Source organism: Callorhinus ursinus, unplaced genomic scaffold (assembly GCF_003265705.2).
Source record: "Callorhinus ursinus isolate GAN/ISIS: 27379988/994484 unplaced genomic scaffold, GSC_fseal_2.0 scaffold5, whole genome shotgun sequence".
In the NCBI taxonomy this organism is placed as follows: domain Eukaryota; kingdom Metazoa; phylum Chordata; class Mammalia; order Carnivora; family Otariidae; genus Callorhinus; species Callorhinus ursinus.
In genome coordinates, this window is record NW_027397067.1 from 47702735 (window position 1) to 47728305 (window position 25571).

The 25571-nt window shown below is 42.5% G+C and overlaps 1 protein-coding gene across 10 annotated transcripts in view; it reads right to left on the bottom strand.

The window, feature by feature from the left end:
• Nucleotides 1-25571, bottom strand: part of NCALD (neurocalcin delta) — a 371302-nt gene that overhangs the window by 41205 nt on the left and 304526 nt on the right. Inside the window, exon 5 of one of the 10 annotated variants that reach the window (XM_073893058.1) lies at nt 5476-5623. The exons of the other annotated variants lie outside the window; for them this stretch is intronic. The gene's annotated coding sequence lies outside the window, so the exon portion shown is untranslated. The remainder of the gene's footprint in view (nt 1-5475; nt 5624-25571) is intronic. 10 annotated transcript variants of the gene reach the window in all.

Sequence of the window (25571 nt, forward strand, 5' to 3'; positions counted from 1 at the left end):
TAAAGATCGACATCCCTTTGTAAACAGTAAGATAGGAAAAAGCAAACCTTTTGTGGCTAACCATCTACCTTTTGGCCTCTATGTTGTATGTGAGTATGTATATGCTCTGGGAATGTGGGGTCACATGGTCAACTAGAATGAATATATATATATACATATATATATATATACACACACACACACACACATATATATATATATATTTTTTTTTTTTTACCAGCAAAAATGTATCATGGTGGCAACAAGAGATTCCCAACAAGTTAATGCCATTATGAACTCAGCTTAAACTACTTTGAGTTCTGGAATTAATTATGACTAATGAGGTGAGAATAAGAAGCAAAATAATTCTTTTTTTTAAGATTTATTTATTTATTTGAGAGAGAGAGAGAATGAGAGCATGATCTGAAGCGGACTCTGTGCTGAGTGCAGAGCCCAATGCCAGGCCCAATCCCAGGACCCTGAGATCACGACCTGAGCCAAAACCAAGAGTCGGATGCCCAACCGACTGCACCACTCAGGCACCCCAAGAAGCAAAATAATTCTTAAACAGACTATGCATATTGAGATGTCTTATCAGAGGGGACCTACCAGAGGTTAAATTTTTGTTCCCCCTCTTTTTTATTAAGACAAATGGCAAAAATCAGATCTCAGTGGCCTCATTTAATAAATGTAGAGCTAGAGGCCTTGCTATCTATGGAGAAGAGTGTTTCAAGAGCCTTCATTCTGACAATATAATAAAAAAGCTGGTTCACTGTGTTAAAAACCTTGGGAAAGAGATTCCATGAGGTGGCAGATGCTTTAAGAGGCCTTGACTCGGCACACGTGGGGCTCACTGGCATCCTAAAAGTGGCTGTATAGGGGCACTTTCTTGGTTGGGACATCCTCTTGCCTGACTTGTCAGCAGGACCAGCTAGGAGTCCCTGAAGCAATGAACAAGCAGTGACTGTACAGGGTCAGACTGTACAGGGTCAGTGTCCAACATCACACAATGTGACAGTTAAGAAGCAAGTATGGGGTAGACCAGTGAGACCCTAGCAATTTAGGGTAGGCATGTATAAGTCAGGGTCATTTCGGAACTGAATAAGCCCCGGAGATTGCTGAACAATTAAAGGAAGGATCAGCTCAAGAGAGATATATTAGCTTGCCTGCTTGTAGGATATATGGGCATTCTGAAAATTTAACTAAAAAATAAGAGAGATGTCACTTCACTTGTACCCCATGTTGTAGAATAGTTCCCCCGGTTGTAAATGCATCTGACAAGAGAATCTGGCTGGATGAGATTGTTCTGGTAAGAATCTGGCTCAAACATACACTATACATAGTGTGTTTTGTTTTATGGTTATTAAATTAATCTTACTAGAATCTCTGCTATGCAATGTGTACGTTACTGACTCTTATTCACCCTGACAATAAATTAGGCCATGGTACCCATGATAACTTCTGGAGGGATGAATGCAGTCAAAGGCAATAGTGGCCCCTTCTCACTTGCCTATGTCTCTTGTCTTCTCTTGAACATTTTATTATTCCTTTATCAACAACATCTTTCCAATAAGCAAAACAATCTCATGCTGTAATCCTTTTTCCTTTCCTTGCTTCCTCCTGGGCTCCATGTCAATATTTACACATCACCTCTCACTCCTACTGTTTGCCTATGATGGCCTTCAGATCCTGTCCTCAACCTCTCATCAAATAACCTCAGATTTTCCATTATTTAATATCATCTCGCAGAACGTTTCCACTTTGACGGGAAAACAACTTTCCAAAGTCCCGTGCTAGCCTCTCTTTTAAAAAGAAAATTAGTTGAACACTCAACCATGGTGAACTGTGAGAATATTATCCAGTGCTGTTTGCTAATTTCTCACTGTTCCCTCAATTTTCATTGTCTCTGTAGAAGCCAATAAAGAACAGGGCCCGAGCTCAGAAAGCTGCTGGACCCACTGCTCAGAGGGGCTTGCCATCACTAACTCCTATGATTCCTCTTCCCGAAGAGTAAGAAAAAAGGGGGAGAAGAAAGTTGAGAAGGAAATTTGGCTGTCTCTCTTCCCTTCTTTAGTCTGATGAAGTATCTTGAATTCCAACAGTCCAAAAAAATCTCATTTTCTCATGACATTATTTTTCATTTGTCCTCCATCACCCCCATTTCCAGATAGTCACTGGTTTTTATCCATTCTATTAACCACATACATCTCCCATCAATCTCAGAAAAGTTTATTTTATTGTTTCCCCTTTCTCCATCCCTTGCCCACGCGGCCTTTATTTGTTTCTAGAGAAATGCCCAGATACAATCAGCCTTCAAGAGATACTGATAGAGTGAATGTGAACATAATTTCTTGCTTGCACTAGTGTATTCATTTCCTAACTAGTCTCCCCTCAAGACTATTCTTCACACAGCTATCAGAGAGGATATTTTTAAAAAACTCACATCTCTCTATGCCACTTTGTTGCTTGCAAACACCAATAATGGCCCATTGTCTTCAGTGTCAAGTCTAACCTCGCAGTCTGATGGTACAAATTGTCTCAAAATCTGGCCCCAACCTGTCTTTTCTAAAGCTTTTGACCCTCTCTTGATTCATTCCTGCTGCAGCCACAGAGAGGGGCAGGCTCTTCTTAAACGGCCATGAGCTCTTGCCCTCACTACGCTTCCTCATATGGCCCCGGCTTCTACCAAATAAAGCCTGAATCAATGCTTAGTCTCTAGTTACAAATGATCATTCATTGAGCATGTTCTGGATGTCAAATGCTATCTTGAGTATATTATATACCATTCCAGTATTTCTTTTATTCTATTCTATTATTATCCAATAATAACAACGAAAGTTGGGCATAAATTCATTCCCTAACTTACGCAGCCACTTGATAATGCCGAATCCAGGATTTAACCCCATGTATCTGCCATCAAAGACTAGCTACTCTTACCCACCAAGTACACCATCTCCCACTCCACCCCACCCCCCTGCCATTTGTCTCTAGCTAGTGCTCACCACATTTTACGAGAGTTGCTGTTGATAGACGAAAGTTCCCTGGAGGGATTGTGAACACCTCAATAGCAAGGCTGGTAGTTATGTATCAGCACACCTCTAATGCTCAGCATAACACTAACACATAGATTGTGCAAAACCCTTTTTTTTTTTCCTTTGGTAATTTAATTTGAATCTATGCATCCAACAACAGGAAGAAGCTCGATCCCGGTTGGATCAGATAGTTGAGCCACATGTAGGTCTCAGAGCTCTTTTACCTAGAAAGAGCAAATCCAGTACTCGATTGGATAAGGAAGCTGAATCTCTACTTCCATCTCCAACCTACTCCACAAATTATTATTTTGAATTCATCTATAGGAACCTAGCAGTGTAATATTCATGGCAGCCATCTGTAATTCAACCAGCCAACCATACAAGCAGAAACCCCACATTTTCAACAACAGCATTGCTTAATCTGAAATGCTTTTTGGAAGACAAAGAAACATTCATAAAATGAAACAGTAGTGAATATTGATAATGAGAAAGTTTGACAACAAAGTGTCCTGCTGATGTATGCAGTGCTTCCATGCCAATGGCTAGAAAAAATTTTTATAAAGATTCTGTCTTCTAAGCCTTGGCAACATGCCAGAAAGGTTGTCAGTGTCTTTGAAGAGGAGGAAACTGAGAGGGAGGGGAGGCGGGGGGAGAGGGAAGGAGAAAGAAGCAGGGAGGAGGTGGGAGAGAGAGAGAGAGAGACTGACTTGCTTTTAATCCCCTGGTACATAGGGAAAATTGTAAGCAGTAAAATGAAGAAAACAAGACTTTTTTTTTTTCCCCCTGGAAGGAGCTTTCATCTGAATTCCAGGTTGGTCTTGAGAATATCGCAGGGACCTGCATACTCTCAGGGCTGGGAGAGCAGTGTTTTCTTTTCCACTCTTACTTCAATTTAGTCATACAACAAAGAGTTCTGAAGAACAAGCTAGACATACATCCCCAAAGAAGACCAGAAAAAGTCACCAAAGTTTCAGGTTACCAGACTGAATTTCCAAGGGCAGCAATCTCTATTAATAATTTCCTTTCCCTGTGTGAAAAAAAAATGTGAAAATATATAGCTACCCCCAAAGCTTGACTTGGGTAGCAATATCTGATGCTGAGAATGTTGGATAAAAATGTATTATCAACAGCTCACTTCAGAGGAGAGGGTGGCCTGGTCCCTGATGAAACACTGCCCCAAACTTACTCTACCTTAATAATTCAGTAAAGGGCATTCACTCCTGTATTCTGTCACTGGCCATACCAGACGCCATGAGGTTAGTCAAGACGGTGGGCAGTAAACAAGCTGACCCAAGTTTATGGCTCCAGTCCCATTAGCCTGGTTCTGACGTGACTTTCTAAGAGCTACCCGCTGATAATACAAGATTAGGCCTGGTTAGAGAACATCTCATCCCATTTCTCCCGGTGGAACACCTCAGATACTGACAATTTGTCACGCCAAGAACACATAGCCTGGATTTTCCACTCCTCCCACGCTGCTTGGCTGGCCAGGCTAGCAACAGACTTTATTTTTACAGTGCTTATCCCTGCAGCTTTACCTCCAGGCCAGTGGGCCCTGAAGTAGCTAGAAACAAGAGCCAGCTGGGGGCCCAGCTGAGCAGCCAGCCACTTGGAGCCTTCCGTACTAGGAGAAGAAAAGGATTGGCCAAAGGCCATACCGCGAAATGTTCTGGGAAGGACAGATGACAACATGAGGGGGAAGGGAGTCCGTTTATCCTGAAGCAAATGCAAACCAACACGTGGATTAGGGGTAGCTGAGGTTCTGGGAGAGCATCTGACTGTCTTTGTCAGATGCAGCAAACTCCTTGCTAATTCAGATAAATGAAGAAAGGCCGGTGTGCATCAGTGAAATTCCGAAACCGTAGAGCATCGGCCGTCTCTTTGAAGTCCATAAAGCAACTCAACTTCATTTTAACCGTAAGTTCCAAAGTGAGGCGTGGCCGTGCCCTCTGCTACTGAATCTGACTCTCACTGGGCAGAAGCGGCGGGCATTTAAGTTCAATACCTCGTGAAGTTAAGCCCAGCAAAGGTCTGCTCTCATGAAGACGGTACAGATCATCCCTTATACTCTCGCTTACCATATTTATTTACCAGGCTGGCCTTTCTTCAGAGGCATCATGGAGATAAACCCAGGGCCAGCTCAGTTCAAATGGTCATAAATTGCCAGTTAGCAGTGTGCAAGTGGATGAGGCTTTTCCTTTATGGCTCGAAGCCTTGTGCTCTATCCCTTCCTCATGGGAGCTGTGAAAAGTTTGAACAGATGTTCAGATCCAGGGGGAGGGACGCTTTACTGTTGCTCTATTTACTTCCTCTAGCAGGATCCGTTTTCATTTCCTTGTGGACCAGAGAGAACAATTCTACCAGCCTGACAGCTACCTGGGGGAGGGGAAGTCTGGGATCCCGGTTCCCATGAAACATGATGAATTAAGAAAGGAATGCAAGTATACCACGAAACCACACTTACCTCTGGCTTCTAGTTCCCAAAATCAGGTCAGCAAATTTGCTGGAGCAGTATCTCAGTCTCTGGGTGCATTAGTGAAGCAGACGATCAGCAGGAACACGAGCTCATTTAGTGCACCTTGCATCGGTTTTACCGCAGGCGGCCTCTCCCGCTTAGCAGGAAGGGGTGTGAGTGTGCGGAGCACCTATCTCTGAGAGTGTTGCCCTTTGCCATTTATTTTTCCTTCAGTATTTACCCTGGGACTGAATGGTGTTTGTTTTGGGCATTATAATAAGAACTCTCCATAAAATCTCTTGGATGAAAGTGCATTAACCAAACCACCCAATCAACAAATATTTATTGAACATGCACAAGATGCGAGGTGCTGAGAAAGGAAGGGGCAACTCTGCCCTTCAAGACCTAATTTAGTCGGAGGTATAGCAAAAATATTTATAGACATGGCCATGTAGAGACTTCCATTTGTCTCCCAATCGCTCCTTCCTCTTAGTAATAGAATTTCCCAAGCTGGGCATGTGGCTAGAGACGATATTTCTTGGCTTGTCTTCAGTTTGGTCATGAGATTAAGTTCTGTCCAATACATATGGGATGTGAGTAGATGTGAGATGTGCAACTTCCAGGTCATATCTTTAAAAGGAAGCCACTTGCTTACTTTTCCTATCCACTGCCCTCCTTCTCAGGGCCTAGTGTGTGTGGGAGTGTGAGCTAAATTCTACCATCATGAGAATACAGTATGGTGGGGAAACAACATGGAAGGAGTTGGGCACCTTATGACCCTGGGAGATCATCTCCTCTCCCTTGACTATTTATCAGCTGGAGACAGAGAGAGAGAGAGAGAGAGAGAATCCTTCTGTCTTCTTTAAGCCACTGTTATTTGATCTCTGTTAAAGCAACTGAATCAATATCCCAACTAACATATATATATATTTTCCCTATTAGATGAGGAATTTCTGGAAGCTTCTTTATTTCCCCAGCCCCATCACAGAGCCCACACAGAAAAGTGCTCATCTCATATTTGTGCATGATGATACAGAAATATAGTTAATAAAAATCCCATTTTGTTCTTGTGAAATATTTTAATACCATTATATGTGTTATAAGAAAATAAAACGATTATCTTATAAGGACAACTCTAGAGTGATGTCTGGCTTGGTTTCTTAAGAGCACAACAAAAAAGAAGACATGTGGAACATAACATTAATCTGTTAGTGTATGAAAGGTGAAGCTATTTCACGAGAGGATTTTATCAGATGACCAAAAGGCATAGAGAAAAAAATAAGAGAACAGACCTTTTCCTATGGTCAAGCATAGTCACATAAATTAGCACTGGTTTATAGACCCTGCTAACTGGATAAGGTCTTACTTTTAATAAAAAATGGAAATGAGGGGGCGCCTGGGTGGCTCAGTCCTTAAGTGACTGCCTTCGACTCAGGTCATGATCCCAGGGTCCTGGAATTGAGTCCCACAACGGGCTCCCAGCTCAGCGGGAAGCCGGCTTCTCCCTCCTCCACTCCCCCTGCTTGTGTTCCCTCTCTCACTGTCTCTCTGTCAAATAAATAAATAAAAATTAAAAAAAAAATGGAAATGAGATGCCCAACAACAGTGCTGCAGAAAGGTACCTAACATCGATTGGTGCTTCTTGCCTGTGACTTTGTTAATTACCACTTTAGAATCGCTTTACTCCCTATGAACTGTGTCACCTTTGCAAATTCTTACTTCCTTTGAGCCTAGTCTCCTCATCTCTGTAATGGCAATGCACTCAACCAACATTTATTGCGTGTATATCGGGCACCGTTCTAGGCCATCTGCCTGAGGCCGAAGGAAAAACAACAACCAGCATGAATAAGGAAATTATATGGTCTGTAAAAGGTGAGAAGTACTTACAGGATAAAAGGAGAGCAAGAAAACTGGCAGCAGCAATTTCAAGGATGGTGTTCACAACAGTGCGCCATGAGCGAAGAGGTGGCTCAGATTAGGGTAGTAGCACTGCAAGTGGCAAGCTGTGGCCGAATTCTGGAACTGTTTTGAAGGTAAACAGAATTTTGTGACAGGTTGGATGTGAGATGTGAGAGGAGGTGAGGAGTCCAGGGTGACTCAGGTTTCTGGCTCAAGATAAACTGGAAGGATGTAGTTGTCAACCAATACAAGGAAAGGTGTAGGTAAAGTAATCTTGTCCAGAAGATCAGGAGTGGCCACAAGGTGCCCAGGTATTTGGTGTAACACTATTCCGGGTGTTTTTGTGAGGGTGCTTTTGGATGAAATTAACATTTGAATTTAGTAGACATGGGGTGGGCCTCATCCAATCAAGTGAGGGCCTGAATAGAACAAAAAGACTGACTCTTTCCCCAAGTAAGAGAGAATTCTTCCTGCTTGACTGCCTTTGAAATGGGCCACGGGCTTTTTCCTGCCTTTAGACTCAAACTGAAACATCAGCTCTTCCTGGGTCTTGAGCCTGCTGGTTTTCAGACCAGAACTAAACCATTGGCTCTCCTGGTTCTCAGCCTTTGGCCTCAGACTGGAACTAAACCACCATTCTCCTCTCCAGCTTGCCAACTCACCTTATACATCTTGGGACTTGCCTGAATCCATAATCCTTACAATAGATAAACATCCATCTATCCATCCATCCATCCATCCATCCATCCATCCATCCATCTATCCATTCTTCCGTCCATCCATCCTTCCATCCATCCATCCATCCTATTGGCTCCATTTCTCCGGAGAACCTGATTAACGTGTGGTGCTAAATATCAAGGGGAAAGTCCAGGGACAGTTGGATATGAGTTTGGAGTTTGGAACCGAGCTCAGGGCTGGTACTATATACTTGGGAATCACTGGCAAAGATAGTATTTAAAGCCAGAAGACTGGGTGAGATCACTGAGGGAATAAATATTGATAGAAAAGAGGAACGGTTCCTGAGTTCTGGGTCTCTGCAATGTCTAAATACCATGGACCTCAGCCACAGAGACTGAGAAGGAGCAGCCACAGAGACAGGAGGAAACCAAGGAAGCGTGTTGTCCTGAAGCCAAGAAGAAAATCACATCAAGGAGGGAGGAGTGTTCTCTTCTAACAAATGCTGCCGACTGGTCACTGCCATTGGTAAATGCCATTGTATTTAGCAATTCAGTGGCCATCAGTGACCTTGACAAGAAAAACAGCATTGGAGAGGTGGGGCCAAAGCCTGGTGGAGTGGGTTTAAGAGTAAATATGAGAAGGGAAGTTGGAGACAGTGAGTATGAGCCCTCTTTGAAAGAGCTTTTTTCAAAGGGGATGAAAAAAAAAACAACAGAGGAAAGGGGACCAAAAGAAGGATTTTTTTTTTTTTTTTTAAATACGAGAGAGCGAATGGCGTGTTAGCATTACCATTAGCGGTCCTTTACGGAGTGCTTAACGGTGGCGCGAGGTACTCTACATGTGACAGCCTATTGAATCCTCCTAATGGTTTTGCAGTGCAGACATTAATACCTCTGTCTTTCATGCAAGGAAACAGATGTTAATAGAAAGTGAGAAACTTTCTAAAACCACATTTAGTCAGTGGCTGTGCCAGGATTTAATTCCAGGTTGTTCTAACTTAAAACAGGGATTCTTTACCACGACAGTCTATTTATTGCCTCCTGTAACAGCCTGCTACTCGTCGAGCCTGCCTCCCTCAGGGAGATCAGGACTGCGAGGGCCCCGGGCAAATGGTAACTATCAGGATTTTCAGGGGATGTGGAAAGCTCCTAACTGTGCTGAGCAGTGTGCAAAGAGATTTATGTCCTTCTCCAGTCCCAACCTTTAGGAAGGCAGTGGATAATACGACATCCTTACGTGGACTTGTATACATAGCACTGCAGGAAAATGGCCCTTACATCAGATCCGGGGAGAGGAACAAGTAGTAGTGTGCAAATGCTATTTTCAGATCAGGTGCCCTTCCTTGCCTAGCACGCTGGTATGGATCCAGGGAGCTTCATCAACATTTGCTCCTCCTGCAGGTGCTACGTGAAACAGAAGAGGCCGCTGTTCTGGAGATGGGGAGCTGTGGCAAGAGGCTCACTGCTAGCCCGACAGTGAGAACGCCTGGGGTCTCTGGCTATTGTCAAAGCCCAACACGTACAGAAATCCAATATACCAAGATTAAATCAGGCTGCAATATGACAGATTCCTTTTAAAAACTGCATCATTAATTTTTTTTTTCTTAGTGAAAAGTAAGTTGCTCCTGGAATCTTTGTTCAGGTTCAGAATAGGATTTGCTTACAGAGCCTTATGGAAATTCCCTGAAGAGAAAGGGGGTGTATATGTGGGAGAGGGGTAAGAATGAGGGGAGAGAGTGTCTTCCGAACCCGGTGCTACCATGTAGGATGATGGGCCTGGCACCTCAATTCAAGGGGCAGCAAGAGTGAGCAGGTGACCGAGCTTAAGGAAACTCCCTGGTTTAAGACAGGATGCCCTGGAAACAGCCATTTCAACTAGTGCCAGACTAGCTTGACCTGAGGATTAAGAGGTCATTTCCAACTGTAGCTCCTCTCCTCGGCAATGTAGCACGACCCTCGTTCCCGTGCACTTCTTACAAAGCATACGTTCCTAGGCGTGCCTGGTGCTTTATTTCTCGCATACAGAGCTCCGCCGAAAGCCTTATGCACCCTTCCCGTTCCCAGGGGAGAACACTGATAATGCTTTCAGAAATGCCTTTTCACGCTTTCCCCCACACGCCTACTTATTTTCAGTTACTACCTTTGATGGAGAGTGGTCTTGTTTTGTTTTTTACAAAAGAGCCCATAGGTAGTGCATTTGCTACACATCACAGAGGCGTTCTTTACAGCTTTTACACAGGTCTCTCCATCATCTCTGCGTTATGACACAAACTTTAGAAGCCTGGTCAGCAGGAGAAAAATAAGCAGTAAATTCCATTTTAAGTTGGAACAACTGAACTTCGTTCACAATCTTAAAATTTTTTTTCTTGGTTATAAAAATGATGCATGCTCTTCATTGGAAACAAATTCAACTAACACAGAAAAGTATAAAGGATAATGTGAAAAATTTCTAACAATCCCATCCCTCAAAGAGCATGATTAATAATTTATGAATATCCTTCCAGATTATTCTCTATATGTCATACATATATGTTAGAGATCCCTGATCTTTCTTTTTTTTTTAAGATTTTATTTATTTATTTGAGAGAGAGAGAATGAGAGATAGAGAGCACGAGAGGGAAGAGGGTCAGAGGGAGAAGCAGACTCCCCGCCGAGCAGGGAGCCCGATGCGGGACTCGATCCCGGGACTCCAGGATCATGACCTGAGCCGAAGGCAGTCGCTTAACCAACTGAGCCACCCAGGCGCCCGAGATCCCTGATCTTAACTTCTTAGAGCTGTGTGAGAAAGTCTGTGTGCATGTATGTGGATGCATTTTTAAGGATAAGGGACTATAACTTCCATCAGTTTTCAAAAAAGCTCAACATAAATATAAATATGTATCTACCTAAAAATATACATATATGCAAAATGTATATGTAAAATACATATATGAATATGTAACACACAAAGTATATATATATATGAATATATAACATATAAAGTATAACATATATAACTATATATATATGCATATATACATTCCTATTTAGTTTACAAAAATCTAATCATAACCTACATATAACCCTGCAACTCATTGTTTTCCACTTATGGATATGTTTCCATTTTAGAAGTAGTTGTCATTCCTGCTCTTATTTTATTATCACTTGGTTTTTCTCCCTTTGAGTGCCCGAATCTGGGGTTTGGGAACAGAAAAATTTGGATTGGACGCCTGGCTCCACTATTTACAAGTTCCATTAAGTTTGGCAAGTTACTCAGATTTTAGAAGTCTCAGTTTTGTCATCTGTGAAATCAATTAGAATTATAATAGCACTAATGCAAGGAATAAATAATGAGATATATTTGAGGCAGCTACCACTTGCAATGTCTGGCACAGAGTAAATATTCAATAAACATTAGTGCTTTCAGGAGGTAGAATGCACTGGGTCCACATTCATATATCTAACAACATCTGGAGAAGGTTTTTAAAATCAGGATTTAGGATGACAATAAAGTGGATTACTGAGACTAAAGCTGAAGGCACATTCTGGAATCAGATGGTATTATCCATTCTGTAGGAGTAAGTCAGCCAGCAAATGATGATTTGTACAGCTGTAAATCTGACAGAGGATCAGGTGTCGGCCACGGTCAGCCGATCCAGCATGGCTAAAGGAACTGCCCGTGGACTGAGCTAATTGGGACCCTCTGGGATCCTCTTCTTCTGTGATGTTGAGAAGGTCATGACCCACTCCTCATTCCAGTGGGTTTGCCTTCCCATTTCTGGGTCTTATTACAAAGCTCTCAGACTCCGTCTGCAAATGCTGCACGTTCAATGACAGTGCAGAATTCCACTAGCCTCTGCGTGATGCTGGTGGCCTGCCTCATATATTAACACACATGGCTTTGGCCTCCCAGGGCCCTCTGTCCTGCTCATGTCCACTCTTGCCCTCTGGTGTGCCTGGAAGCTCAGCACCAGGGCAGGCCACCATGACCCCCACTCACGGGGAACAACTACATGCTAGGCATGTGCTACATCCTTTGCACCTTAGATCGAGAGTCGCCGGCTCTACCGACTGAGCCGGCCAGGCGCCCCCGAGAGCCCTGGTGCTTATGAATGCTACCCCCACAGCTTCTGATGCTGTGTAATGAGTTACATGTTACGCCTGCAAGACTTTGGTGGAAAAGGAGAAAACACCAATTTGGTACCCACTGGAAGCTTCCCTTAGACAGAGCAGATTCCACAGCAGGCTTTCTTCTCATAGGAGGTCTCTCTTCCAGCATGTTAAGTTCAAATTCATGGTCCACCCCTGCTCAATGAACTCCTTCAGCTTTGTGGGAAGACCAATGAGAAAACTGAGTACAAAGGGTGTATTACTTTGTGTGTGGTCAGCAGAATAATGAGCCCCAAAGATGTCCATGTCCTAATCTCTGAAACCTGGGAATATGTTGCCTTACATGGCAAAAGAGGGTTTGCACATATGATTAAGTCAAGAATCTTGAGATGGGAAGGTCATCTTGGATTACCCAGGAGGGCCCAGTGTGGTCTCAAGGATGCTCATAAGAGGGAGGCAGGAGTGTTAGAGTCAGAGAGAAGACAAGACAGAAGAAGCAGAGGTCAGAGTGACACAGGCAACCCACAGAAGCTAGAAGAGTCAAAGAAAGACCGTCCTCTACTGTCTCCAGAAGGGAGCTCTGTTCTGTGGACCCATTTTAGGCTTCTGACCTCCAGAACTGTAAGATAATAAACTTGTGGTGTCAGGCCACTACATTTGTGGGGATTTGTTATGGCAGTCATAAGAAACTAAGACAATGTCCATACCCGAAGTATCTTATAACAATATTGTCCAGCATTAAACTAGAAGTCCTATACCAAATTTATTTGAATCCATGAGATTAATGTCTTCTGGTGCTTCAAAGAGCCCATCAGTGATGTCCTCATTGATCTGGTTCTCCCTCTTCATAAAGAAAATGAATTATAATATACTACCTGTGAGCTTTTAATTGAACATTGACTGTAAACTCTACATATTTCCAAAACCCAGGAGTAGAAGACCTAGGCACGCTATCCTCTGAGACACACTCACTCACTGACCCACAGCTTTACAAATCTAAAACAGGCAGGCATGTTTGGAAGTGAAATGCAAGTTCCCCCCCCTTTTTTTTTTTTTGTGCTGAGACACTTGTGAACATTTTCAATACCCACCTACAATAGCAACTTTCATCAGATCAATTGTACAAAGGTTAAAAGGTCTTCCTAATTTTGAGTCAAATAAATGACTTGAAGAAGAGAGTGTCCCTGTTTGTTTACAAATATAAATTTAGAAGCACTGTGAAGTCTCAAACAAAACTAGCCACCAGGGAGAAAAGAAATCAAATAACCTCATTAACCAGGGCTAAGCCACTTACATTCACAGGACTCTGGATAATGCTGGCCAGCCGGACTGAACAGAGAATAGACAAACACTGATGGAAGAACCAGCAGCCCAGGAATAGAATTCAAACAGCAGAGTGAAGATCATTAGCAGACTGATGAGGCTTTTGTTGTCCCAGTCACTGAGCATGAAAAAGAGTCCTATAGCTCTGGAAGGTTCCTAACCATCATCATTGCTATTTGATTAAGCCAGGAAACATCAGATTTCAGAAATGCATTCTTTGTGGCCATACATTTCAGACAGCAGGCTTTGGTTTTTGGAAAACCTGCTGTGTATCCCTGTGCTCTCCAAGTGGACACCACAGTAACTGATGTTTCTGTGTAGATACCAGACTGCTTTGAAACAGCGAAAGGAACATTAGTTGGTTCTCTTGTATTATGCATTTCTCCAGTCAAGAGCTCCAAACAGCTGTGTGCCTGGCACACTAGACTAAGTCTCTTAAGGAAATCTCATCTAAACCTGGCATTATACTGGTTAGCTGAAATTATTGTGATTATTTTCTTTTTCTGGATTTTCCCCATTACCTCCTATCGTCTCCTTGTCAACCGGCTCCTTCTTACTCTGTGATAGTGATAATTTACACTGCACAAATGATTAAAAATACCAGAATTACTACACAAACACCTTGTTGCTTTCCTGCAAAGAAGTAGGATGGCAAATAGTTGCTATTTCTTTACCGGGAAAAAAAAATGTTAGAGCGCGTGGCTTGCCTCTGTGTGCTAGCAGTCATCTGGGACAACAGGGACTCTTGACCCACTTGGCAAACAGCATGAACTTCCAAGTCTCTTTTGCTCCCCCAGAGCATAGGGAAAGACAGACATAGCCCAGATTTCCCAAAAGTCATGATTTCAAATAATTTTATTTTCAACACAGTGACTTGTTTAATCTACAACTAAAATGTGGTTTAATCCTTATACTGGTTGAAGACTGTTAATACACATGTTTAAAAAACATAAAATCTTTAGACTGTGTTACAATTCAGGGTTAAGATAATATGGTCGATGTATTTTTATACATTATCATGTGCATTAATAAGGTTTAAATTTAACTCCCCAAGTCAAGTGTAACTTACAATGCACAAGAGTTCAAACGAATGAGCTTTCTTTCCTTGTCATTGCAGCCTGTGGACTGGATAGGAGCCCCAGTTCCTCCCTATCAAGTTGCCTGCCCTCCTTCTGCCCACCCTCTCCAAAAAACAAAACTAAAAAGTGACTGCCATCCAGTAAGTGCAGAGGGGTGAACCCACAAGCAGTAAGGAGCTGCGGCTGGGCTGTGTGTCTGACAGGACCCTCTGCAGAGTTCTAGCAGCAAATCACTTTAGCATCATAATACCTCCAGATGAACAAGTCAAGGTGGGTCAGAGTGGGAGAAAACTCACAAAAATGCATCATTCCTGGGACGCAGGAGCCCGAAGCATAGAAGAAAAGCTTTACTTATTTGGGAAACTGCTGAAAATAAACACTACTCATTATAAAAGAGTCAAAGAAAAGAGCCCATTCTTGTTCCATCTCTCTTCTCCATTTAAACGTGCAAAGCCTATGGTTATTTTTTTTCCATGTCAAATGGAACTTTCTTCCTTTCTTTTTTTTAATTTAAATTCAATTAGCCAACATGTAGTATGTCATTAGTTTTTGAAGCCTATGATTATAAAACATATTTGGTGGTCGCCTTTACTGCCTATGCCTGGATTTTCAGAAAGGATCAGACGAGATACTAAAGGACCCAACAGAACATTAACAGATGGGTCTAATTCATAAGGGAATCATTAAGATTATATTTTATATTTGTGGAGAGTTTAATTTTTGCAAACTACTTCCATGACTGTTTTGAAGTGGGATGCCAAGATTATTAAGAAGTCATTTTGGGGGCACCTGGGTGGCTCAGCCGTTAAGCACCTGCCTTCGGCTCAGGTCTTGATCCCAGGGTCCTGGGATCGAGCCCCTCACTGGGTTCCCTCTCAGCGGGAAGCCTGCTTCTCCCTCCCCCACTCCCCCTGCTTGTGTTCCCTCTCTCGCTGTGCCTCTGTCAAATAAATAAATAAAATCTTAAAAAAAAAAAAAAAGTCATTTTGGATAGGTGGAAAAGAATGGCACCAAGTTAAGACCATAACTCACATCCCTTGATTCTTGGTCCTATTAACAAAATAATCTCAGAAAACACTCCCTCCCCCCTCCACCCAGCCCAGCAAGAGTAGGTCAGTTGAATATTTAACCCTGAACACCCAAGGCACTTTCTATGGCAGTAATTGGAGTTATAAATAGTAACTAGATTATTTTCATTCATTCATTTAATGAATAATTATTCTACAAATAGGCACTATCTAAGTCCCAACTTTGTGCCAGAGAGAAGATCAAGACGGGCACGGGCCTGCCATCCTTCAGTTAATAGCCTCATCTTATTCCTTCTGTGAATGGTAGGGACCTGGAATGAGGCCATAGAGGGTTCTATACACCCCTGAGAGGTGAGGAAAGGGTTTTAAGGCAAAAGCCTCAGGAGTTAAGATGGCAAAAGAGCCATAGGAGTTAGGTCCCAAGAAGAAAGGGTTCCATGGCCAAATTAGTTGGGGAAACACATCTTACCATATATTCCCCTTAGACATTTACAAGCAAATTAAAAGCACTGCAAAGTTTTTTAATTAAGAAGCATGCTAAATTTTCTTTACCCAGCAAATATGTTTAATTGTGGAACATCCCATAAAACCTGCCTTCTGTGGGTCCCACTGTGGGAAATGTTGATAGGTCCACAGTCTTTGAGCAGAGTTAGAGGGCTCTGATTTAGAAGCCATATTTTTTTTTGCAGAATACAAAACTTGTATTCCCACTTGTCGGAAGGGTCTGCTAAGATACTCACTTCCAGAACCTCCTTGGCTTTAAGCAACTTTCAAAGGAGGCAGAGAACAAAGAAGCCGTGCGGGTTCCCAACAGGGGCTTTGGAAGGGTATTCCTACAACCACCTTCTTTAGCCTCAGGCACTTTCCCTGGTTTCTGGATCACGGATTTTCTGGGGCTTGGCTGCGTAACCTCTGACTTTGGTAGCTGCCCATCCTCTTTGACCTGAGTCTTGTCCTAACCGCATTTGGCTTCCTGGTAATTGTTCTCATTCTTTGGTCCAAGGACATAGCCTGACCCTGAACCCCATGGTTTTACCCTGCTTACTCTGAGGCCAAGGGGCTCTCTTGTAAGGTTTTATACATGAAATCTCTTGCTTCTGGGTCAACATATGGCTCACTACTTTAAGTCTAACCTTGTGTTGCCTTGTGAGAATTAGTTACCTTGAAGGCAAAGGTAATGGTCTACCCCATTTTAATCAAGAAAATTTCACAGAGATCTAGTTACCTTGGAAAGACTGAGGAGTGGAGCACTGAGGTATCATATCATGTATTATCTCATTTCATTGTCCCAACAAATGATGAGGTAGTTGCATTTTTACCTGTTTTCCAAATCAGAAAACTGATCATTTGAGAGATAGGAACTTGCCCAAGGTCACAGAACTTAAGTGATAGAGCCAGGATGATTTGAACCTAGGCAGTCTGACCTCAGAGTGCATGCTGCTCTAAATCAATAAGCCTCCCTTGATCCACCCCTCCCCGCCAAACAAGGTCTTCTGGAACCACTGCCCAAGAGTACGGCACTCTTCTGTGGTCATGATCCTGGGGCAGCTTGGGTTCCCAACATCACCCCTCCCTCAGCAGTCTGGTCAGCACACCATAACCTGGGTCTGTTCTCCTCTCCCTGTCCCTCTGTCAGAGCAATATATTTCTACTAGAGTTAACTAGGAAACTACTCTGCGCTAATGTTCTCTTTCTCGTAACAAAATGCTTTTAAACCAGGCTAAATGTTTATGTCACCAGAGACTCCATATGTAGGGTCTCTAATGGTAAGATGGTAGAGACCTACCATCACTGGGTCAGATTTGAAACTTCAGCATCCCATGAACCCCTGTTTACTTTGCCTGGACCAACATTCTCAACCCTCCCTGCACATGAGCATCCTGGAAGCTTTTTTATTTTTAAAAAAAAAAAAACAGGGGCGCCTGCATGGCTCAGTTGGTTAAGCGACTGCCTTCGGCTCAGGTCATGGTCCTGGAGTCCCGGGATCGAGTCCCGCATCGGGCTCCCCGCTCAGCGGGGAGTCTGCTTCTCCCTCTGACCCTCTCCCCTCTCATACTCTCTCTCTCTCTCATTCTCTCTCTCAAATAAATAAATAAAATCTTTAAAAAAAATAAAAAAAAAAAACAAGAAACCTATGCCTGGGCCACCCCCAGACCAAAAGACTAGGAATCCCCAGGAGTGAGACCTTAGCATTGGCATTTTAGGCGATCTTGTATGACACTAGAGTTGAAAACTCCTGTCCCAAACATAGGGCTATGTTTGTAAGTGGAAACACGTTTTCTACATTTGGGTCTTTGTACATCCCACGGTGGTGAAAGATGACAATCTGCTTAGCTGGAGGAGGCAAGAGGGTTTAAGAATCCCAGGCCTGACTGATCACCATGTACTGTTGGGCCAGAATCGGCTTCTTTGGGATTTGGTTTTCTCACGCAATAATGAGGGATTCATACTAACTTACCTCAAAGGTGGGTAATGAGAAATGATTAATTCAGGTGGTCATCAGGTACTACTTAGCCAAAGTTAAAATGCCTATGACAAACAAGGGGATTTGAGTGATTTTTTCCCCTTAAATATTACCAAGAAAGCCCCAGTAGTTACACATGCGAACCGGAGTGGATTGCAACGAAGCAGACCGCCCAGACTCACCAATCACCCATAGATGGCTGCTCTTCTTTCCTTCCATTAATACCTGTCTTCTGGAGAGCAATTTGGGGAAATAAATCAGAAGAAAAGGACACTGGTTCCTTGGCACCCTCCCAGAAAACCGATGCTGTCTGGCTGACAAACAGTTTCCCGGAAATAGGTGTGCCCCAACTCAAAGAGAGTGGGGCCCCTACAATGAAAGAAAATAACCAGAGCATTCTTCCACTTAACAAAGTTCTCTTGAAATAGAAACCCCCACTTGTGCATAATTTGTTAACTTATTACTCTTGGGGTGAAAAAATCATTCTAAAACAGAGATGGAATGCTACAACGATCACGTTAACCAGTGGGGAAATGGGATTTAACTTATAAAACCTTTATGGTAACTCACAATATTTGAAGTGAGGTTTACTCCCATGAAGGCAGAAAGAGCTCTAAGAGAAAGAGACATATTTAGGTTGCAAGATACAATTTTCAGCCCCTGCCAACCACGATCTCGTGTCACGAGTGATGGAGAGCATGGGCAGTGAGGCAGGGTGGAGGCACTCACTGCTGTGGATGTGAGGAGGTCCACTGTGTGTGTGGCTAGCCGGGCTCTCTCCTCTACAGCGCCTATGAGGCCAGCACCGAGGTTAGCTTCCTTTGAATAAGAACCATCTGACACCGACTCCTTGTGTATTTATTATACCCTGAGTGCTACACGCTAAAGAAGGCTTTCTAAGGAAGGCGAAGACAACAGGGCATGCTCCCTGCCCTCTACTCTTGTCAACTTAATATGACCAGATATCCAAATCTAGCAGCCTTGATCTTTTGGGAAGTGTCCCTAAGTAAGCATAGGGGTAGGGCTGCCGGATAAAATATGGGAAGTCCATTTAAATCTGAATTTCGATAAATAACAATTAATGTTTGAACATAAGTATGTCCTAAATACTTCATGGGATGTACTTATAATGAAAAAAATTCTATGTTTATCTGAAATGCAAATTTAACTGGGTGTCTTGTGTTTTTACTTGCTGAATCTGATAACCCTACTTAAGATGACCTATAGGCTCCGTTGTAAGCTTTGTGAATTAGTCCCATCCTTAGGTTGCTCCTCACAAATAAGGAACTTGGAGTTGTTTTCTAGTTGTCGTAGTCATCTGGGCTGATGACTTTTTATTTGCATCAGATCTTTTTGTGACCAGTGGCATATATCCACAACAGGAGTTTTTCGTGATGCTAGTGATGCTAAGTGGTCATGTTGAGTTGAGAGCGCAGATTGTGACTTCATAACTTACTGATCCCTAAAGGCAAGGGTTGCTTTCAAGGCCTAAAGCAGTGCCCGTATTCTAGAAACACTTGTTAAATCCAAGGGCACAGCCATTTGCAACAACATGGATGGACCTAGAGGGTATTATGCTAAGTGAAATAGGTCAGACTGAGAGAGACAAACGCCATATGATTTCACTCATAAGTGGAATAAAAAAAATCATATGAATAAACAAACAAATCAGATCTATAGATCAGAATCAGATCTATAAATACTAAGGACAAACTGATGCTTGCCAGAGGGGAGGTGGGGGTTGGGTAAAATGGTGAAGGGGAGTATGGGCTTCCAGCTAGAATGAGTAAGTCATGGGAATAAAAAGACATTGCATAAGGAATATATTCAATGACGAATCACTAAGTTGTAAACCTGAAACTAACGTAACATTGTGTGTCAACTATACTCAAATAAAAATATAGAATAAATAAAAATAAAGAAAACAAATAAATAGATCCAAGGGCACAGAGCTTGCCTCTTCATGCCATGTGCAGACCAGCCACATGCTCGGCTGAAATTCCTGGTGCTGGGCAGTCTGTCCACAGCAAGAGATCCTTGTAGACTGAGAAGATTAAGAGGTGCTGGTGGCTGTCAAGGGTTAGTTGCCGAGAATTAAGAATCACCTAGAAAATCTTGTGACGAGGCAAATCCCAAGCCCCAGCCTTCTAGATTCCGATTACAAAGTTCTCATTTCAGCCTTGTTTTTAAACCACACCACTGCGATTCTGACCCCAGTGCTGGGACTTGCGTTTAGACTTTGTGCCTCTCCTCCCAGGCTAGTGGGAAGATCCCAGCCAAGAGCTTGTGGGGGTTAGTTGGGCTGGTGCTCCCACCCATTGACCCAGCAGCTCAGATTCAGCTGGGACTTTGAATAATGAGAGGACTTGAACTTCTCTTCCTGTGTCATCTTCATGCAGCCATTTCTCTCCTTATGTCTCCAGCCCTGACTACTGCCAGGGCTGCCAAAAACATGTCCCTTTATGCTAGTCACTTTATACCGTTAGCATTCCCAGACCTCGTTTTCCTATTAGCACAGCCTGGCATTTCACTGATGGTTGTCAAGGTACTCCTGAGTCATATACCTGGGCATGTCCTGCTTTACACTGTCCCACATCTAACACCAGTCTGCTGGGGGGGGGGGGCCACATAGCTTCACTCTTAAAAACAAGCCCAATGCGACGCTGAGTTGGGGGTGTGATGGACGCGCTCTTTAAGTCAGGGTCTCTGCCTCGGCAGGTGAGGAGCGAGCCCACAGGGAGCAGCATATTCCCCAGACAATCTTGTGTTAGGAACAAATAAAAGGACCCTACGGAGACGTGTTTAGTGAGAGTCTAAATCCCAGAGTGAGCTGGCCCCAAAGACAAGAGATGGGGGACGTGTGTAGGATGTGGTGGAACTGAAATGACCGAGATGGAAGCAATCAATGGCCTGCAATCCGAAGCAGACCCCAGCACCTACCTGGGGTAATTTCCAGCAAATGTGCTCCTTGAGTCTAATTTCAGAAAAGGCAAACCCAATCCCTCTTGGATTTTATTCATTCTTCCACCCATCTGACAACTATTTATTGAACACCTGCTATGTGGATAGAATAACACATCTTGAAATGAAAAGACACGTATTAATTAACCAGAATTGAGAGCCTACTTGCTCTGAAAACCAGTAGTTTTTTATTAAGTTCCAGAAATGGGAGGCGAGGTCCTCAGATGCTTCTGGAGAGGACTTTCAGATGGTGAATGGGGTCAGAGGCATTGGAGCAAGGAAGTTCTGCCAGGTGATCATGTGAGAGGCAGAGCTCTGCAATGGACGGCCTCCTGCTTTACCAATTTCCAGCAGGCTACCAGAGCCCAGGAGGGCTTGGAAGCCCCATTCTAAACTGTCTGTGGTTTCACGCTGTTCTTGTGAAGTGAGGGCTCAATACTGGTAATGATAGTAAAAACAAGTGTAAGCGGATCCTTTCATGTAAACTGGCAAAGAAGACTGCTGTAGGTTTCAAGTCGTGATTATAAAGAACCAGGAAGGATACTCTATCAACACCTAAGGAATTGGGGCACCAGCATTTTTGCCAAAATACAACAGTTCTAATTAGATCTGCATTCACTGAACTGGCAAAGATCAAAGAACCTTGAAATAAGACTGCCACTCAGCACAAAAGGACACAGCAGGAATTAGAGATTGTATTTAGATGAACCAATTATCTATAGCAACTTTGAGAACAGCCTCTACCAGTTCCCCCAAAAAGCCATGCCCCAGTTTGCCCTGGGCTTTTCCCCATAATGCTCCTCCTGCCTGAAACACCCTTCCCAAAACTTCTCCTGACAATCAGGAGGTCAGTGGTCTTGTTTTCAGCAAAGAAATACAACACACCTGTTTCCAAGGTCAATATCAAGTTTGTTCATTCATTCAGTTACTTGGTTATCTGACCTGTGTTGGGCATTTAATGCATGCCAGCCCCTGTGGGGTACATTGAGGATACAGACATGAAACAAAGCACCTCATTTACCCTCGGGGAGCATGAAGTTTAATGGAAGAGACAATAGGAAATTATAAAACTGTGTGGTTAGTGTTATAATAGCAGTTTGTATTATGCAAGAGTACTGGGGAAGTTATGAAGGCTTCCTAGAAAAGGCGGGGCTTGAGTGGAGTCCTGAAGGATGAGGGGGTACCTGATGGAGGCAGACATTATGAGTCTAATGACGGAATCAGCTCATGTGATCCATCTTCTTTCACTTTGCTCTCTGTATAAATGATCCATTTTGGTCATACGTTTAACCAGGGTTGAGAGTGCTGTCTGGGGCCATGAAAGAAAGAGAAATGGTCTCATCGAGCAAAAGACACATGCCCTGGTCTCATGCACTAACACACTGGGATAAGCATTCTGAATGTTACTACAACTTCACTCTAGCACGGCACACTAAGCATGCAAATTTAAAATCCTCCAAAATTTCCACTGAAATGGCAGAAAATATGTATGAAAAAGAATAATCTGTAACAGGGATGGAAATCAGAAAAGGTTATCATCTGTAGACAGAAATTATTTTTTAAAGATTTTATTTATTTGACAGAGAGAGAGAGAAAGGGCACAAGCGGGGGAGCAGGCAGAGGGAGAAGCAGGCTCCCCTGCAGAGCAGGGAGCCCGATGTGGGGCTCGATCCCAGGACCCTGGGATCATGACCTGAGCTAAAGACAGACACTTAACCAACTGAGCCACCCAGGCACCCCTGTAGACAGAAATTTTTAAAAAATTTCTGGAAAATAGCGAACAGACATGGTTGGATTGAGCCAATAAAAACCGCCACAGAGATTAGGTTTCAGAGAGAGATGATGGAGAGGTGAGAGCTGTTCTTCCCAACAGAACCCCAGAGAATTCAGGTCTAGAGCCACAGAGAGAAGGAGCAGACAGGGTAATTAATAGAAGGGCTCTGCAGAATGCTTTTTCCCCTACCTTTTCCTGCCCCCCTCTAAACTCTGCACAAAAGGGCAGTACACCTATGCAGTTCACTGCTCAAAATATAGTCTTCCTGACTTGGGCAGTTTGGGCAGTCATAAGCTTGCCTACCTGCTTCTTATTCTCAAAGGTGCCTGCCATCAGCCTGCCTGCCTCCTCTGCCCTGCATGAGAAGCATGGTAGAAGGACATTCCTATGTAACTGCCAAGGAAACCCCACCAGGTACCTCTACTAGTCAACGCAGCACTTCATTTATGAATATGATTGGGCCAGTCAAAAGGCAACAGTTACCTAAGAAAAACAAAGAGCATAAAAGAGAAGGATCCAGAAGAAAAACAAAACAACTGATGCCAAAGGAAATAGAGTTGAAACGGGACATAGAAGATAAATTAAAAAAAAAAAAAGTGTTATTACTGATTTCAGGGAAATTTGGGAGAATATTGTATCCATAAACGAGAGTATGCTGCTTGAAAAAGGAGCCACAAAAAACAAACAAATTTTTTTATAAAAATTAAAGATTTTTAAAAGACCCTGAGTAGAAAGGTTGAATTCATGAAATGAAATGACACACACAAAAAATTTGAGATCTGGAAGACAAATTTGAGGAAATTCTTGGAATGCACATAAGAGGTAAAAAGGAGAGGGGCACCTGGGTGGCTCAGTCGGTTAAGCATCAGCCTTCGGCTCAGGTCATGATCTCAGGGGTCCTGGGATGGAGCCCCACATCTGGCTCCCTACTCAGCAGGGAGTCTGCTTCCTCCCCTTCCTTTGCCCCTCCCCCTGACTTGTGTGCTCTCCCTCTCAAATTAATAAATAAAATCTTAAAAAAAAAAAGAAAAAGGAAAGAGAAAATATTAGAGAAAATTTAAGAACACAGAGGAGAGAGATCCAAGATTGAAGAGATATAGTATCTCCTGGGGCTAAAAGATATGATATCCTTCCAAATAAAAGCTATTCAAGGAGAAAACACAGATGATAGAGAAAATCAATATTTCAAAGAAATAACAGGATATTTTCCTGAGCTGAATAAACTTTGAATCTTCAGATTAAGACAGCTTGAAATGGAATAATGAAAAAAAATGACATACCTGGACACTTCCCAGGGAATTTTATGATCTCCAGATACAAAGAGAAAATCCTGAAAGCTCAGGGAGGGAGTAAAAAAGCTACCTGTAAAGAGAATGGCAGCAGACTTCGCATCTGCTTTTCGGGTTGCTAGAACACATTGGAACAAAGCCCATAAAATTGTGGCAGAAAGTTATTTTGAATCTATATTTCAATTATAAGAGCAAAATGAAATCTACAATGAGTTAGCTCTTCTGCTGTTTTGATGAAACTACTCAAAAATATACTCTCGAAAAACTGGAAATGAATCCAAGAAATAGGTAGACCTGGAAACAATGGAAATAATCCAGTTCTGATGGAGAGATATCCTAGTGGAACAGCCTATTTAGTCTGAATTAGGAAACAGGGCAGTGAAGAAATCTTCAACAAACAAAAGGTTATCATGATTGAAGGGCCACTTAACAATCAAGAAGTAAACGATGACACGCCACATATGTACTTAAGATTTAAGTTTCTCCAAGTCAACCAGAGAAGAGAAAGAAAATGAGAAACACTAGAAAGATAAATACCCATAAAAGGCAATCACGGTCTAAATATGAAGCAAACTAAAACACAGTTTGTATTTAAACAATGGAATCTAAAAAACACTGGCGTCTGAAGCACATGAAGGTAAGCCTCTGTGGTCAAGGTTAATAAATACAGTGCATTCCTCTAAAATCTCTGAGTTCTAGTTCACGGGGTAAAATAATTGCTTCCCTATTGTATGATTTATTTTTCCTTTTGAAAGAAGTTTATAACTTCATGGACTGTGTTTCTTACCGATTATGCTTTTTATCTAGTCTTTTCCAGGATAATATTCCTAAGGGTGGAATTAAGTTTCGAACTCTGGTTAAAAACCTTTTATTTCCTCGGAGGTATTTTTGTTTGATTACCTATGGTCTTTTTTGATCTTCATGAGATAGTTAACTAAACTTCACTAACTGAAAATATAAGCCTGTACCCATTAAGAAACCATTAGTTTTTAAGAAATGTTGATTCCCCAATCTCTTTGTATTTGATTGATTTAAAATTTTTAACTGGCAATTCAATTTCACTGGAATCCAAAAATTCCCGCTTTAAAGAAATCATTACCTGAAGTTCAAATCCTCAGGTTCATTTCAGAGTTCTTTTTCTTCTGTTAAAGTAAAATGAATTATAATGCTTTTTAGTCTGAAACTGTTAATTGTGGTTACTTTAGGCAGTAGAATATTAAGAGTGAGGTTTATCTTCTGCTTTATGTTCTTCTATATTGTCCAAATGTTTTATCATAAACATGTATTGCTCGATACTTAAGTTACTTAAAATGAGCATCAATAGAAGGCTAATATAAGACTATTTGGGTATATCACTGGGACCAGAAAGTCTCAGGTTGAATGGCTTTCTCCTTGTCAAGCAAAGTGGCAAGTTGAATAATTAAGCAAAAATTGTACCGAATAGGATTTAGAGTTGATTTAGGTGGTTTAGAAAACATGTTTCAACCCATCCTCTCCACTGTATGTCTGAAATCTCTACATC